Below are 16,811 nucleotides of genomic sequence, written 5' to 3'. Positions count from 1 at the left end.
CAACTTGTCTCCTTTGAAGTCGCAACAGATGAATTCTTCTCTGTAGCTGATGCTGCACAAGGCCAAGCTGTGTTACATAGGCATGGGGCAAGGGGCTTTGCAGTCAGTGCAGCAATAATGCTGCAGAGAAGGAGGAAGAACATCTTTGCAAGATCAATGCATGCACTGAGGATTGGGTGTGTGGGACAAATTTGGGCTGAATTAGAGTTGTATTGCTGCTGTGGTACAGCAATGCTAGCAAAGTTGTTTGTTTTGGTTTGGTTTGGTTTAAAATTGTATTTCTTGGAAAAAAAAAGACGTAGCAAATGGAGGAATTATACCTTGAAATAGCAAAGGTGGCATTCTAGTCCCAGAGATGTGCTGTGTTTAATGTTTTAAATATGCAAAAATTGTTGGTCCCTCCCTGGACTGGGGTGGGTATCATTTTCTTTTGGACTCCACCAACAGAATATCTGTAGTTCTGGGTTCTGACGTAGGTGCTTTTCAAATGTTAGCCTCTTCAGATTAATTTTTTCCAGATTGATGTGCTTTTTTCCATTGCTTCTTTTCCACAGCTGGGGGCATTTGAACTTATAAACATTGTTTCTGTCATCCTTTGTGATTTTGCAGGCTCCTGCCTATGCCGCTGCCTGCTCACACGTGCATATTCACTGACTCATAGGGTAGGTGCCACACAAAAGTGCCCTTTCTCCTTTGTTTATTTATTAGTATAAGGGACTCGATTTCAAAATATAGTAGGATAAAAGGTTAGCTATAAATTATTGAAAGTGTTCTATTAACTTCAGAATAGTATGTAGGGTATCCCAGTGGTGAGGTTAAATGAGGTTAAATTCATTCAGTTTGCAGCTAACTTCCAACTTCCTTGTTTTCTGGATGAAGGATGGAAAGAAGGAGTTGGTGTCATTTGACTTTACTCTTCATAATTTGCCCCTTTCATCTTTAATTGAGTTTTCATTCTCTGTTTCGCAGTTAGCTGTTCGAGGGGAAGCTTAGCAGTAGATGAGCAGCAGTGGTGAACCTCCTGAAGGTCTTCCCTTGCGTATGGAGTACTGCAGGAGACATCTACTGTGATCTGCTATCTGAGGGAGAACGAGACGACACAGGAATCCTCCTTTCAGTCATTCTGCAAAGCTGCCTCGCTCCAGTGGAGCGGTTGGTTTGCTTTCTCTGCTAGTGGGAGGATTTCTCTGGTTCTTTTGCTTCTTCTCATGGAAAGCAAGAGGGTTGCAGTGCATGGCCAGGAGATGGGCTGTGGGAACAGGCTGTACAGGACGACATGTCCCACTGACCCTGCACAGGACAGCAGCTTGACAAGGCCAGGGCCACAGCTGAATTCTGGTTTTCCTTCAGTCCCAGTGCTGCAGAATTTAAGAAAAGAGAGGGGAAAGAAAAAGGATTGACTTGTGAGCCAGGAAGCAAAAACTTGCAGGTCGTCACGCTTGCTGATCAGTTCTCTCTTCCTCCAGGTGCATGAGCTGTTTGGATCTAGAAACCATTTTTGCATGAGGTAAAAAAAAAAAAAGGTCCATAAGAATTTTATTGCTGGGAAACATCCAACAGTGCGGTCTGCCAAATGTGGCCTAAAAAGTAGATTTTATTGACAGCTTTGCTTGATACAAGGTAAATAGGGCGGCCTCCTGCTTTCATATCCTTGTTGGCTGTGCATGGGTAGAAGACGGCTGCAGGGAGACCTGCCTGGGCAGCGTGGAGGAGGCACACCATGCCACCTCCTCACCGATGCTCACCCCTGCCTCTTCACCCCAGCCTGTGCCATTCACGGAAAGTGTAGCCTCTCTGATCTTGTTCAGGCTGCTCCCTCAATAACAGAACTGACACATCTGTGTGAGTGGAGTCTCGTTGCAGAGGACAGATTTATTAATGAGACAGCTCTCCTCAGCGGATTACTGTCCAGTCATCTGTGGAAGCCTCTTTCCCTCTCTCTGACAAGGGGACCGGCTGCTGCGGGCTGCCTCCGGTATCAGGTGCAAGTGCAGATGATTTCTGCTGAGCTGGTTCATCATGCACCATTCCTCCTCTGTTAAGCAGCGCCATTTGAGAATTTGCCTCCCTACGAGCATCTCATGTTTTCATAGGGGTGCCTCGTGTGACATCAGATACAGTCATTCTAAATTGCTTTTTCTGTTACTTCTCTATTTTGGTGTCGCAACAGGGACCCTTAAATTAAAATCTTTGCAGGCTTGGAAACTGGGGAATGCTTTCAAGCTGAGGAGCCTGGTGCTTGCTTACACTAAATCCATTTCATGAGGGTGGCCAGGTGTGTTTCGCAGGCAGACAGAAGCAGTTACAATGGGCTATTGGCATACCTGGGAATAGTGAGTGCTGTGTTCTCCATGAAAATAAAAGGAACGTTGGAGTCAGTTTTCAGGAAAAAAATAAGAAGCCAAATACAAGGTATTTAGGTTATACATACCCTAGGTGTAGAGAGGAGGTTTACTTTGGAAGAAAATCAACTACAGTTTCTTCATAAGGGAAGTGAAAAACCTGTGCCGGAGATGCCACCATTGCTGATTTAGTGGCTGTGCACGTTTGCTGCACACAAGCCTGTGCATGGTCCCTGGAGAGAGCCTGGCCTGGTCCCTCTGTGCTGGCCCTGCCCATGAGGCTGGCCGTGCCCAGCCTTTCCAAGGGCCATCATTGAGGCATATAAATGAATTTGGGGTTGTTTTGTTTTGTTTTGTTTTCTCTTGTAAGAAGGAAAGGAGAAAATCAATATGCCTTTTTCTTGCTTTGTTCACCCAGCCATAATTTTCGCCTCTTAAGCTGGCTGGGGCTTCTGTTGCTCTGTCTCTACCTCCTTCCCAAGAGCACTGGATAAGCCCTCTACCCACTCAGATAATTATCACCTTATTTTTTTCAGCTTGTTTATCAATAAATAAAGACGTCTCCTTTCCATCACCTGTGTCTAAAATACCTTTTATTTTGAAATCAGAGTCCTCTCTTAGCCTGGGGTTCCTATAGCTCCATGCTTTGCTCCATGGTCCTTCTCAGCCACCAAGTCTCGAGGGACTTGACATTCACCAAGGAGTAGTTGTGAACAGACAGGCACAGTAGACCATTGGGGTGTTTACTGCTGCTTGGAATGTCAGGAGCCTATGATCAACTAGCGCTTGGGCAAACATTTCCTTCGGTATCAAAACCCATCTAAGAAGTTTTTACCTTGGTTCTTTCAGTGATGCAGTTTACAAGGGCACTGCACAGGCAGCGATGCTGGGAGGGCTTGGGCAGGGGCTGGAGGGTGGCTGAGCACAAGCAGGGCAGGAACTTCTTGGGCTGGTTTCACCATCTGAAAAACTCATCCAGCTGCATCTTATGAGACAGATTTCAATGTGCTGTTTAGGGGCATGTCTCTGGGCTCCATAACAGAGCTGTCCTGGAGTCACGTTGACTTGAGAATTGCAAGTAAAACACTTCACAGATCAGTTAAAGTCACTCATTTTGCCATATCATCATCTAGGTACCACACGATCTTCCTGTAGCAGTAGAGTGCACAAGGTGCTAATAGCAACATCTTGTAACGTTCACACAATTTGGTGACTAACATCTCTCATAAAGCAAAATCCTATGAATTATAACAAAATGCCTGTTGATACTTCATTAGTCCATATCAGTTTGAACTACCTGACAATTTTTTAACTGGCGTTCACCTGTTTCTGGGTGAAATTCATACCAAAGATGAAAGCACAGTTCTGAGGATGACTTACTATTCGCTACACCACCATCTTAGAAGTCGAAGTAGATAGTGAAAATATCTCCATTTGGATGGAGTTTTGAATCAGAAAGCTCTGTACAATATGCCACTAGGAAGATTATTTTTATGCTTTACCAGAAAGCTTGTTTTCTGTTCTTCAAGGCTGAAATGTGGAAAGCAGAATCAGTGGAGCTCTTTCCTGAGGATGCTGACAGCCTCAGCACCACAGCTATACTTCCTGCTCTCTAATTTTCAAAAAATGAGGTCTTAGGAGTAGGGCTGGTAGGTTTCTTACATGGAGCCAAAATGGGGCTGGCTGCCTTTAAAAAATCTAAAGGAAATTCAGGAGCAGCAAATTCTTCTGGTCCATTTCTAACAGGTTAGTGGTTAAGGCACGCTCTTAAAGTTTAAGTGTTGTTTCAGCCAGCCCAGGTTCTGAAAGGTGGTTTTGTGACTAGCTGAACATCATGCACACCAGGCTTAGTCTTTGAACAAAAATATGTAGAAAATGTATTTTGCTGGGAACAAGGATCTCATTAACTCCAAGGAGGGCCTGCCCCAAGCAGGTTCCTCGCTGCCTGGGCACACACCAGTGACAGGGGAGCAAACTCAGCACTTGTGGCGGCTGTGGAGGAGGGGGAAAAGCCAGGCAAACCCCGCTGGGGTTGCCCCCCGTGTGGTCCTGCTGACCATGGTGCCCCTTGAAGCCCCTTCCACTCGGGGTCCGGTCCCACACTTGCAGGGATGCGGTGGCTTTTGCTGCATGAAGGCGGCAGGAGCTGACACACAAACATGATGAATCGCTCACTCCTTCTGGGAGCAGGGCTTTTTGGTTTTGGTGTGTTTTTTAATTTGGGTTTATGTTTTGGGGTTTTATTAACCGAGGAAAAAGATCCATATAAACCAGGATTGCCACTGCAGGCTTATGTTGTGAGTGTACAGCAGCTGAAGCCAGGACAGTGGTCTGTTCCCGTGGTTTGGATGTTCTTCTGTCCGTGTTTTGTATAGATATATTTTTTAGTACCTCATGCTTTGTCATGTGATTCAGCAGCAATAATTAGGCAGAAACTTGCTGTCCCTGCAGATGCCAAGATTGCAGGATGACATACTCTCACCAGATGACAGCACAAACTGATATTTTTAGAACGACTTGCATCAACTGGTCTCCCCAGTGCTTTCCTCCCTGGATCAGCAGCACGCAGGTTTTATTACAGAATGAGTCTCCACATATCGTCTTTTTCATGTGAATGAGCCGTAATGATTGTTTAGAGCTGCAGATCAGCACTGGTCCCCAGACGTGCTGTTGCCTGATAGCTGGGATGGTTACAGGTGGCTTTTTTCTTTTTTCTTCTTTTGAGCCAGACTTTTAAACAGCCCCTCCTAAAAATGTATTTTCTTGAAGAAGTGCGTAATAAGTAATCCTTTTTAGAAACATAGCGTCATGCAGCTGAGGAAAGGTCGAGATCTTTTTTCGTAGCAATTCAGCCCTCAGCCAAGGTGATGAACTGACAGCTGTAGAGGTGTGAGTGCTGTGTTGATGACAGCCGAAGAGCACAGCTCTAGCGTGGGATAGCAAGATGCTCCCATCAGCGCCACCCCCAATCGAGTGCCCACACCGTGCGTGGGGACACTGACCCCATTAAATCGGGTACCTGCGGCTGGGTGGTGGGAGTGCTGCACTCTGGTCCAGTCCGTGGGAGCTATTTAATCAACTTTTCCACTCAAATTACCGCGCAGGGTGGCGGTTGTTGGAGTCTGGCGGAGCGGACATCTGCTGAGCGGTAATCAGATGGAGACGCGGCTCAACTAATGGAGACCGCTGTGTAGCTGTGGTTGTTTGTGGTTACTCCAGGAAAAAAAGCCACTTTTCCCAGATGATGCTGTGGAGAATGGCTTGTGTTAATGCACTTTTGCAGCTGAGCTGAATATCTTGCCCATTGTTTTCCCCTTTACTGCCTGCTCTTGCAAACTGCTTCTCCTGGCTTTCATGAGTAATTTATTTCATATAAATGTAGAGAAAATCTGGTTTTGAGGAAGGACCTTCCCTCTCTTGCCTTTTCTGCCACATGTTAGTCATGATAGAGGATCTCCTGCCTTGTATCACCATGGTGGAAATCCTCGTGTGAGCGTTATTGGTGCAGAAGAAAATGAGAAGACTCCATAGCAGGGAGGATGTTTTTAGAATAGGCTTGGTACCTGGCAGAGAGAAAGAAACTCTATGAGGACATTCAAAAGAGTACGTAGCATGTTTCCATAGCACTGTAAACATATAATTCAGGATATTTCCAGCCATGCAGGTACTTTTTACTCTAAAAAGCAGCTCTTATTGTTCAGATTCAAAAGTGAAAGCAAAACCCTTCTCTGGTCTTGCACAGGTGCAGTACTTATCCATTGTTTTCTGGTCCACAGTAGAGGTCTCCTTCCCAGTCGTCCCGAGTGCCTAAAGAAAGCACCATTATTTCAGCCAATGTACTTTACCCCTAATAGAAGATGTATTTTCTAAGCATTTTTGGCATTCTTCCTCTAGCGCAGCAGCATCCTGCATAGAAGTTGCTGTGCTGAACACCCAGGCTGATACTTTGCAATCAACGGCAATGTGACCCATAACTGGCAGGACTTCCACCTCACTCCTCAGGCCCCTGAACAAAAGGCCAGGGATAAAATTTACAACAAGGTTGTCAAGTGAGAAGCCTGGAGACCTTGTAGAGAGATGATGTCCTGTATCTAAACTCTTCTCTGTTGGTCGGGGCAGAGGATTGAACACAGCCAGATGTGATGGTTCTCAACACTAATTAGGTAATTAGCACAGTGCCTGTGCTGGAAAGCCAGCATAACTGCACACTCACATGCCTGTAGATGTGAAAACAACACAGTGACATACATAGTGGAGTCTGCATGTGTTTGCTCCTCTTGCAAGCAAGTGAAGAATTTCCTGTGAATTTGGTTGGGCAGCATCAGGTCCCAATACATTAGGAAAACCTGACCTACTTTTAAGTGTGTGAGCATAGGTGAACCAGTTTCTCTCTGGGTATCTCCTTTTCATCTGTAAAATGATTGGAAGGGACCTTAGTCGCCTTTGAGGGTAAAGTGAACTGTGTGGAGGAGTGGTGGATTCTCCCTTGCTGGAAATGTTCCACACTTGGCTTTACAGGGCCCTGAATAACCTAATCTAAGGTCTTGCCTGCAATAGAGGGTTGGAGCAGAGGATGCTGAAGTCCCTTCCAGCCTGGACTTTTCTGTGATTCTGTAGACAACTTGGATATCAGAATAACATGCATATCAATAGTTGTGGGACCTCACTACAGTTCTGGGCAAGCCTTTCATCCCAGGGAGCTGATACAGTGTGAGAGAATGATCTGCTGTCTTTAGTTAGATTCACTTCCAAAATCCTTGGTTGTCTGCTATGGTTTGCAGTGTTTCTTAGAGTGGAAGAGCAGCAATAGAAGGAAAAGAGACACTTCCATGCTTTATGTGCCTACTCAAATACCAGCACAGCAACTTTGTAGCTCCCAAAAGTCTCACTTTTGTGCCGGCATTCTTCCTTTTTCCATCCTTCTCCCTCACTCTCTATCCCTGATTCTGAACTGGAAAAGATGTATTTTTATGAGTAGAATTTAAAGAGAAAAAGTGAAGTTGCAACATGCCTGAAAGCTCAGGCCTTAGAAAGAAAATATGTTCTTGCCAGCTCTTTTTTTCCCCTTGGACTTCGCACCCTGACCTCAGCGTTGTGTCTCAGCACACAGCCATCCTAGTGCAGCGTACACGGAGCCTGTGGGCTGTCACTATGCCACACCTGCCACGGTGTCGGCATTCCTGAATTTTATTCTGATGAACAAAAAAATCTCATGCTGCAGTTTTGTCGTCGTAGAAGGATTTGCGACAATAGTTATCTTCTTTATTTGTTTCTAAACAATTTGTGTGTATTCTTTAGTCTCAAGCTGTGAAAACCTCGGGTACATATTAGCTTGTACCCGCACGTAATCAAGTCTTGCTTTTTGAGCCTATCCCCATTTTTTTAGTAGATGCTGTACTGCTGGCAGCAATGACGAATCAAGGGAAGAGGCACTACATCAAATGGACATTTGTCACCAAAGGATTCAGGTTTCCTTCAAAATGTTTGCATCCTCAATCTCTGGACAGATAAAGTAGTTATTTGGATTTCCTGTCCCTAGGGAGTCATTATGGAGTGGCAGACAGAGAAAACACTTGTTTTATAGACCTCTAAGTGATGATATTTTTCAATATGTGATCCACTCAACAAGCCTTCCAGCCAAATCAGGGGGTCCTTGGTAGACCATCATACAAAGGACCTGTGTGCTGGTAGTGTGGTTTCTGGTGCCGTAATTATGTAAAGGAGCACATAACTTTTCTTTTAACAAAAAAATTTATGGGCTGATCATTACATTAGCTTACTGACAAACTTAGCACCCATGTACATTAACTGTTCCTCGCTCTTGGGGAGCATTGATGCATCACCTTTCTATTCTGAAGAAATTTCTGATGCTGCATAATTGGCACTGGTAGGAATCAAAGGAGGAAAGCAACAGGCAGTAGATAATCCTTCAGAGCTCCTCTGATGGTGCATGAGCTGCCATGGGGATGGGTGATAGCTACCCAGTTAAGTGGTGTAATAACGTGAGACAGAGGTGAAGAAATGTTGTTGCTGGCAGGGAAATCACAACCGAAAGCTCATCTACTGGGTATAGCAAGAGTAGCATTTATAACTGGTCAGTAACAAGGTGAAGGATGGGAATGCAGAGAAGAGAACAGAAGAAAGGGGCATCTTATCTCCCACATAATTGCTTGCAAGCTGAAGGATTAGACAACACAGAAATACTGGGGTTTTTTTGTTGTTTTACACTCTTCCACCAAATAGGATAAATGGATTTAGCATCTAGGGTTCAAAATGTCTGTGGAACGTGACAAAGGCAGAGTTCCTTCTCACCCCTCACTTAATGTTGTTTCTGTTTTAAAGTCATTATATTCACCACCCACATGCATATATGCTTGCATAAGCTATAGCTTGATATAGTAGTGTGGATTCTTCTAATGTCCAGCAGATGTATCTTGTTTCCAGCCTTCTCTACCCAGGGGGTCGAAACAGCCATAGTGGAATTGCCTTTAAGTGTGTGTGTGACAGAGCCCAGGTGTCAATGCAGTTGTGAAGACTGCGCTCCAAAGCCTTTGCTTTCTTCAGGAGAAAGTCTTAAGGAAGTCTAAGAAACTTCAGGAGAAAGCCTAAAATTCCTCCTTGCTTTCCGCTCCCTGATGACTGAAAATGGGCTTCAGGTTTGACAGAGGAGCTTTTCAAGGAAGAACTGATAATTTTCCAAGGAGTGACTTATGAAGTACAGGCAGAGGATGTTTTCCAGTAGTGCCCTTTTTGGAAGTTCCCCCCAACGTAAGAAACAAGGAACCATGCCACATGTGAGAGGGGGCTCCACGAGTTTGCCGTGGCATGTTACCAGACATTGCTCTAACCCACCAGCCCTGCTAGACTTCACCTTTCTTGTATCCCTCCTTGACCTCTATTCTATTTATTTTTTTAATCACTCCCTGTGCTCATACTTCTGCTGCTTTTACCTCCCAAAACAGGACCCAATGGTACAGGTCAGGGAAAAGGATGAGGTGGGGACTAGGGTACTTTACCTGGAGAACTGTGTGTTGTCCTTAGAGGACAGCATTGTCCTGGCTCACCAGAGGAGAATCCCTATCTGCCTCTGCAAATTCAGGGTGACACTCCAGAGGATGAGCTTTTCCGATGGCCATCAGGAATGGGATAAAACCTCATGGTGGGTCAGGGTGCAGCTGGCGATATTTGGGGGTAGGAGATGGTGACCACCTGGGAGTTGTGGTTGAGGACCACTGATAAATGGAGATGTATCTGAAGTGTTTGCTTCCCTGCCTGATATGGTTTTCATTGCTCTGAAGCAGCAGGCCACTGACTCAGGGTTAACAAAGGCTTTTTGTGGTGAGACAGAAAGTGAGAGTGTGTGGGTCTATTATGAGCTTCAGTGGGTAACTTGAAGGCAGGCAGGTTAAGACTTTGATCTACTTCTTTTCATTTTTTAATCCATTTGTGAAGTCTGTGTAAACAGAGCTGTGAAAATTGAGTGTGTTTTGATTCTGCTACAAGCAAATTTCACCTCAGTTGTATGTCTGTCTCTTAGAGGCTGGCACAGTCTGAGGACGCATGTCTTCAGGAAAAAATATCAGGCAGTGCTGCTTCCACAACTGATGCTCATGAGCATCCATCCTCCAGCTTTTTCCTCTTGAAACTTTGTTTCATAGTATAGCATTTTACATACATTTTTAAACATTAAACTCTACTCTGGTACTTCATTGGGAATTTTTGTAGTCATTTACTGTTAATTAAATGGCTTCATTTGAAGTCAGCAAGACTTCCCACTCTGGCTGGGCTGCAGCTGTGGGACCTGAGCTTTCCCTTCGGGTGAGGTTGCGCTTGGGGAAGTCACCCGTTTCCAGCTCCCCTGGTGCTGAGGCTTTAAGGAGAAGCAGGAAAAAGGGCCTTCTCTTGTTTGAGCTGCATACAAGCCACTAACCAGGTTTTACTGGGGGCTACCAGGCCTGTCTGGATATCTTCTGCTGACCTTGTTACAGCCATCAGGACACACCAAATAGAGTTGTTGCCAGGCAGTCACATTAACGAACGGCTAGCATTAATTTGCCCTTTGAAAATGAAGGAATCAATATGTTGATCCAGTCAGAAATCCCTTTATTCACAAAACAGTCTACCCCAAGCCCCTCCACATAATTAAGGCTAAAGCCAAATTTTGTTTGGGTGAAATGCACAATCTGTCTGCTCCCTAAGCTGTGCTGAATGAAGTTCTCCCTTAATGGCGCAGGGAGCAGCTGTCATGCTGTTGTTCTAATAACCATGAGACAGAATGATTAAATTTCCATCAATCATTTAGCATTATCAGAACAGGTCATTTTGATAAAATGTTATCATAGGATCAGTGCCTGGCACCTTAGAAAGGAGAGGGACAGTGATGGAGAGTCATCTCATGACTGCCTTTGGGTGACCCCCCTTGCAGGAGATGCTGGTCCAGATTAATCCAGCCGTTCCCCTAAATCCACCATTTTTCATGAAGGTACCTGATACCACACGCTTTTGAGAGTAAAGACATTCCTGTAATCAACTCAAATAGCTTTTTGGTTTCAGCAAGTGCCCCCTTGTTTTTCCACTGTATAAAAAAATCACCAGTCATTCACCTCAGGGAAGATCCTCAGCAGGTTGTAGGTGGTATGAGGGACTAAGCCCTGTTTTCAGGAGCCATTTCAGAGTCAGAAGTTACATGCCCAGCAATGCAGATGGCTACCCAGCAAGCTTCCTGAAGATGCTTTCTTTTAAATGCACATACTCTCCAAAGTTTCATAGCTACAGAATAAGCTGGATGCTAACCCTGTCTTTAAAGCCCTGCCTCTTGATGTGTCATATGAGCAGGAAGATGGAGAACTCCGAAGTCTGAACCAAAATTCCTGGCTCCTCACTGCTTCTCTTGAGGAGCCTTCTTCAGCTGTCCTTCAAGGATGGTGGTTGATACCAAACCCTGACAGAAGATTCGTCCAGCCTTTTGGTGATGATGGGAAAGGGTGATCATTTTGGAGAAAAGCTGGAGGATCCTTCCGTGCTTCACCAGGAAATAAGCTTAACGAGTAGATGATGCACTGGGCTTCTGTAAATCAGACTTGGCTGTTGGGTTTTTTTTTGATAGGGGAGTTAACTGCTCAGGATCAACTAAACCAGCGAAGAAGCACACTCAAACCATGGCAAGGTTGAAGCATTTTCAGGCAGGGTCATGCTGCAATTTATTCCTTGTTATGAATTTGAAACTTTTGGGTGCAAACAAATTAAAATTGCTTGTCAGTGTAAGGTGTTGTTGGGTTTGGAGGTTTGCTTGGTTGCCTTTTTTTTATTGTGTTTTTTTCCTACATGCAACAGTCTCACTGTCTTTTCTTCTTCCTCTCCAGGCCCTCAAACTGACACGAGATGTAGAGAGAACCCTTTGCCAAATCTGCTGTCAGCAAGTGGACAGTGATACTGTTTACAGCTTACGACCTTTGTGAACCCTGCATTATTTTCCTAAAGAAGCAGACTGTTAATAAGCCCCTTACTGGAGTGAAGATCCTCTTTTTTTTTTTTTTTTTTTTTTTTTCTTTTTTTTTCTCTTCTTTTTGGGAATTGAACTTATTCTGAAGTATGCAAAATCTTTCTTTTCTGGGATGGCCAAGCACCTGCTGTGGAGACAATGTTCAGCACCATCCTGTTGAGAACACACTGTGTAGCCTTTACAGTAGTTACTTGTCGATGAGTATGTGGTGTTTCAATATATTAATGGTTTATGGGATGTTTTAAGTTGGCTTTTCTTTTTGGAGGTTTTCCCTGTCTACCCCCCTCCCCTGTACAACCTCCAGTTTGATTTCTTTAGATTTTTGACCATTTTTGCTCTCTCTCCCTGGGGAATCTGAAGTACTGTGCACACGCAAGGAGATGCTTATAACCCAACACTGCTCAGACGTCAGGGTTTTCTGAATATACAGCGTTTGTTATGCCAATCCACAGGCTGAATTCCAGAGAGGGGTGATGTGCGTGGTCTGTTTGTTGGGTTGGTTGGTTTGTTTCTTTCTTATTTCTTTCCTTAAATTTAATGGTACAGCCCTGTTTGGTTTTGGTTTTTCTTTTTTTCCCTAAGCGTCAAACCAGGGTTGATTGCAAAAGAAGGGAAGCCGGTGGATTTGCCCTGTGGCTCGTGAGGACAGACTGACAGTGGGTGCGTTGCCTGCACGGGCACCCACCAAGGCAGGAGCCCCTCTGCTGCCCGCCCTTAGCAGGGCTGCCCCTCCTGCCGCAGCCAGCCAGTGAAGGGTTACAGGCTGAACTGCCACCTGTAAACGTGTTTGAAAAAGCAAAAGTTAAGGGAAATACACCATTTTGCAGAAAAGCATAGAGACTGGGCATCGGCAGATGGCTTGCAGTGGCAACGCCAGAAGCTGAGGCACAGGTTGTTGTGAGGTGTGTTATTGCATCAGTGATCCTTTTTGTTTGTTTGTTTTGGACATATCCTTGGTTATTTTTTCCTTCTCATTATGTATAATCTGTCGTGGCAGAAAAAGCAGGAGAGGGAATGGCAAGGTGAACAGTATCATACAAATGGCTTTTCATATGAGCACAGATAGTAACAGGATAAATGACACTGAAAGAAAAGGCAGTTTTATATATTTTGCTTCTAAGATTTTCTTTTGTAAAATTAATAATAATAATAATAATAATAATGAATAAAAGGTATGGTGCTGTATAGATCCTCTATATAATCTGGAAAGTTTGATTACTTTTTATTAGTATCTTGGTGGGGAGGGATCCAAAAAAAGAGGGGGAAACACCATTGGTACATAGGAACTTGATAGGAAGACGTTCTGAATAGGACAGTGTATACATAATTCTCCAAAGTGATAAATGAAGTTTTTTTTTTCTTTGCATAAAAGCATTATGCATATAAATATATAAATATATTTTATTATGTACAGAAATGGATCATTATGCATGGATGTTAGGAAAACAAACTAGCATTTTAACCCAGAGTCTCAGTGCATGAGTTCCCACAGACCCGTGTCCCATGCAATGTGGAGTGACTCCCTCTCGCCACTCACACGCACGCACACACAAAAACAAGCATTCATGGGCCCTTCCTCGCCCCTCACTTTCCAGGTCCCTGAGGTGATTTTGGTGAAACAACAGCTCCCAGTGTGATGGACGTTTTGTTTTTGTATTGTAGCCCCCACGCTGTTCTCTCGTAAAGATGCACTTCTTGGTTTCTCCCCACAGTTATAACTGTGTAGACTCTGTGCAGTTGTGGTTATTGTAGCCCTGTAGCATATCGACTCTTCAAGCAGCCAAGGGTTTATCATTCGTCTTTTAAAAAGCTTATTTTTTCTTTTTACACTGAGGTGGTCTATTTGTCAGCGTGGGGACTAATTTATTACATTTGTTGGAATTAGGTGATCCTCATTGCCCATCTCTACCAGCTGCCAGCTACCCAGGTTGCTCGTGTGCCACAGTCACCTGGGCTAGGGGTCTCTTTTTATGGAGTCCAGTTGCAGGCACCTTTTACCAAAATTGGTCAAGAGCTTTATGTCCAACCTCCTCTGAGCGTGTAGCATTAGCTCTCAGCTTCCCAGTACACCCCAAAATGCAAGTGTACGCTGAAGGACTTCCCTCTGGTGCTCCTTTCCCTGAGGCTCCTCTCTGGCTGCCGCCCTACGGCTGGGGTCGTCCCCCTGCCCCATGGTTTCGGCCACCAGCAGAGCTCATGCAGTGGCTCCCCGTGCCGGGGTGCAGCATTTGGCCCCTGCCATGGGTGAGTCCTCTGGTGAGACCCGGGGTGCCTGCCCAAAGACCAGCACCAGTAAGGCCTGACTTGATGGTATGGCCAAGGTGACAAAAATCCATCATTTTACTTTTTTTCTTGGTACGAATGCAGTTCTTGTCAAAGGCAAGGGAAGGCCTGGTAGCTTAAACCAAATGGGGGCAACTTCTGCTCTGCTATGGCAGCCTTGTCCCCTTGAGTGCAGCGGAGCCAGCTCGTACTGGCAGAAATGAGAGGGAAAACTAAGGTCCACTCTGTTCAGAAAACGGAGAAAAACCAGTTGGTTCAGATACAGCCTATCAAGGACAGATAAGGTTTTTTTCTTAAAAAAATAAAAGCATTAGCAGCTGAAAGGCTTAACCTGCCTCCCAGCAATGCCGAGGAAAGCATTTCCAGTGGTGTGTCTGGGACTCGCTGGGCCCCTGCTTTGGAGAGTAGCCCAGCACTTGCTGAAGAACAGTGGACTTGGCCAGCCTCTTCAGGGTTGGTTTGCTTTGTGTTGCTCTTTTTTGTGGCCAGAATTTTCAAACGGAAGTGCCTGGTGTCAGGCACCGAGTGTCGGGGACTCCATTGTGGTGGCAGGGGACGAGCCGCTCTGCCCTCGTCACTTCTCAAAGGAAGGAGAGGAATGCCAGGTGCCCCAGGCCCAGGGGACGGTCACCACCATCTGCGCCTGCTGAGGTGCCCAGTAAACACCCTCCTCTTCTGAGGTGCTAAATAAATCTTGCTGAATTCAAAGGGCCACTTATTCAGGTGTCAAAATACAGACTTGACTGGCTATTTTGGGGAAAATTCCTTTTGAAAACGTTTGCCTTTGGGTATTTGAACATGTTTATGCCTAGAAGTTTTACTTCTGAAATCATGTAAAGTGGAGAAAGGTCCAGAACATTTATATAGGTATCATTTAAACATTTGATCTAAACAAAAGGTCTAAAAGGGTGACATTTGTGCAGTTCCTAGTCACAAGTTTGGGGCTTGATTTAATAATTTTGTAAAAAAATTTTCTCTTGAGAAAAATTGAATAGTTGACCACTGCTTAACTCCAGAAATGTTTGTGCCACCTCTTCAAAAAGTTACCTTTTAGGTCATGTATTTCTCTAAAATGATGTCGTTGCTTGGCAATCGGTGTCCTGTGTGTGTTTTTAGTACACAGTATACCTTAGGAATTGGCAATGGATGCGAAGGAGGACCAGATACATTTTGTTACTATGGGTTGGAAAAAATGGATTGTACATTTGGCTTCACATGTTTAACTTTTTTTTTTAAAAAAAGTTGCATGATTGGAAAAAATATGTATACAGTATCTGTAAAACTGTTTTATCTGTTTTTGTTTCAAGCCATGTAAATTGGAAGAATATTAAATCCACAGCCTTATCACGCATGGCCGTCTTTACATACCGAAGAGCTGAACAGTTTATACTTTTCATTTGGGCTATCTTGTACTTTCATTTGAAAGCAGACACTCTCATGTTGCAGTCTTACTGAGGATTTTATATTAAAAAAAAAAAAAAAAGATGCTGCCCTGGAGGAATATACTACCTTACTACACAGAGGTTGGAAGGAAGTTTGTTTTGGAGCAAAACCTGCCCCTTTCCAAATGAAGTAGAGACGCATTGCTTACTCCACTTGGTGTTAGTAGATATTGCCTTGTGTATTCCATTTTAAATTGTAATCTAGTTTGTAAAAGAGATGGTGACGCATGTAAATAAAGCATAATGGATCTCTACATTGCACATTTGCCTTTGCTCTGTTTTATCATGCCGTGGATGGACGTCTAAACACAGGACCTGGAAAAGTGGTGACTTCTGAGCTGGGTGAAACCAGCTGGTGGGGATTTGGGGCTGGGGAGGGGACTTGATCCTGCATCCACTTGAGTCTATAAACACTTATTTACATGGGCCTCTGCACTTCAACCCTTCACCCAAGCCTGCCTGGGTTTGGTGATCAAATAACCCCCGATGGAATAATTTCCTGCTGCTAAAAATCACAAAGTTCACTTGATTTTGGGAGGTGGCAGGGGTTGTCCCGTGGGATGGCGGCTGCAGCTGCAGCCCGGCTTACCCCTCCTGGGAGACAACCAGCCCAACTGCAAACTGGTTGGGAGAAGAGTTATACCCCTCCGTGGGCTTGGCTGGGTTTCAAACTGTCTTTGAAGAATGCCTGGAGAACTTGAAACCACCCATTGGGGATTTGGGGTAAGAAAACCAGCAGCCTGACTTAGTAGAAAGTTATAGAGAGGGCTCTGGCCAAGGCACAGGAGAGCATGCTCAGAAATACGAGACAAGTTGACAAAAAACTCTTCTCTGACCCTAATGGGAAGCCACAGGTGTATATGGTTTTTTGGAGTAATTTTCAAGGGTAAATGATGTCTTCAAGAAAGAGGAGCCTTGACACACAGCAGGGAGGGGATTCCCATGACTCTAGGGGGGACGACCACTGTGTGGTCCATGCAAAGCCCACAGGAGTATTGTGCTCAAGTACTGCAGTATAAAGAGCAGCTTGGGGATGTCCCCTGTGTAACATAGCAAGAGCTATTCAGGCCTTGTTCTAACTACGGATAGCCTGAAATACTACAAGATCAGTCAGAAAATAGTGTTTGACTGGGATAAGTGTGTGTGTAGCCTTCCCAGAGTGAGAGTGCGCTTGTCCTGCAGCAACTACGGCTTCGCCTTGGAGCTGTTTTGCTTGATTTTTCTGAAGGCTCCTCCAACAGT

The 16,811-nt window shown here is 44.7% G+C and overlaps 1 protein-coding gene across 5 annotated transcripts in view; it reads left to right on the top strand.

The window, feature by feature from the left end:
- FOXO3 (forkhead box O3) overlaps positions 1-15,830 on the top strand; it is a 95,150-nt gene extending 79,320 nt beyond the window's left edge. For 3 of the 5 annotated variants that reach the window (XM_082047227.1, XM_082047230.1, XM_082047229.1), the window contains exon 3: positions 11,705-15,830. The gene's annotated coding sequence lies outside the window, so the exon portion shown is untranslated. Of the gene's footprint in view, positions 1-609; positions 2,917-11,704 lie in introns of those variants that run through there. The other 2 variants (XR_014183508.1, XM_082047228.1) reach the window with 2 other exon arrangements.
- Positions 15,831-16,811: the final 981 nt, after the last annotated feature.

Source organism: Streptopelia decaocto (genome assembly GCF_964273445.1).
Source record: "Streptopelia decaocto genome assembly, chromosome: 3".
NCBI classification, from domain to species: Eukaryota; Metazoa; Chordata; class Aves; order Columbiformes; family Columbidae; genus Streptopelia; species Streptopelia decaocto.
Note: the sequence above shows the minus strand (reverse complement) of the source record. Positions and strands in the feature narration are given on the sequence as shown.